Raw genomic sequence first — 1,308 nt, 5'->3', positions numbered from 1 at the left:
AGCGTGGCGTGTTCTCTCCGTCCAAGTTCCTGCTCAGCCCTTTCCTTCCCTCCCAGCAGGTTATTTACAGAGGAAGGGGTGGGAATGGCACTGGGAAAGTGCTCCTGAGAGCAGATGGCTTTCTCTTTTTTAATTGCTTTTGCTTTCAGTTCCATTTTCAGTTATCGGGGTTGAATGTTGCAAGGGCAATAAGCCAGCCCTGAGGGACAACCCCAGCATCACGGCCTTTCACCTGACTCTCAGGAGGAGGGTTTATTACTCATTTTATCTTTTATTTCTTTAACACTCCCCCTCCATTCGGCCTTTGCATCAACTCCTAGCTCTGTCCTGTGATGGTGAGTGGGGCTTATTTGGGTTTTTTAGGAGTTTTTCCCACTGATGGAGGTTTAGACTTGAACAACACTTATCTGGCCCATTTTTGGCTCCAAGGTGCCGTGCCACCAAGCACACAAACCTTACCAGAGAGATGGATCCCCTGTTCATCTTGGGGGTTGCTGAAGCCCTTGGTGGTGGGGTGCCATGGAGACCCCCCATTTTCCCTCACACCGCTCTTTCCTTTGAGGCTGGCCCCTGCCAGCACCCCGAAGCGTGGCAAAGCTGCGGGCTGGGATGAGACCTGGGGGTCCAGTGGCCACCCCGCCTGGTGTCCCCAAACTGCTCCCCCACAGTGCATCCTCTCAGTGGGCACCAGAACCCTCATCCCCTCATGTCCCCTCAGGGGGCTGTGAGGGACCCAGCACCATCTCCCCTCGCCCCTGTCACATCCCCTTGCTGAACCCTGGGCGGAAAAGGACCCAGCACCACCTCCCTTCGTGTCTCCTAAACGGGTCATGAGGGACCCAACGCCATCTCTCCTCACGCCCTCATGTCCCCTCGCTGTCCCCAACACCCTCTCCCCTCAAGTCCCCTCACTATGCCAACACCATCTCCCTTCACACCCTCACTGCACCCAATGCTATCTCCCCTCATGTCCCCTCACTCTAACAGTCCCCTCAGTGGGTTGTGAGGGACCCAGTGCCATCTCCCCTCATCCCCTTGCATCCCCTTGCTGAGCTCAGGGCTGTGAGGGACCCAACGCCATCTCCCTCTCGGTTCCTCACTGGGTCATGAGGGACGGAGGGCCACCTCCCCTCATATCCCCCTGGTGTCCCCTCACTGTCCCCAGCGCCTTCTCCCCTCACATCCCCCTGGTGTCCCCTCACTGTCCCCAGTGCCATCACCCCTCACGTCCCCTCGTTGAGCCCCGGGCCGTGAGGGACCCAGCGCCATCTCCCCTCGCGGGCTCTCGAGGGACCCAGCGTCACTCCC

The sequence above is a fragment of the Egretta garzetta genome, unplaced genomic scaffold (genome assembly GCF_000687185.1).
Source record: "Egretta garzetta isolate BGI_Z169 unplaced genomic scaffold, ASM68718v1 scaffold69, whole genome shotgun sequence".
In the NCBI taxonomy this organism is placed as follows: domain Eukaryota; kingdom Metazoa; phylum Chordata; class Aves; order Pelecaniformes; family Ardeidae; genus Egretta; species Egretta garzetta.
The sequence above is the reverse complement of the archived record's forward strand: the minus strand, read 5'-3'. Positions refer to the sequence as shown.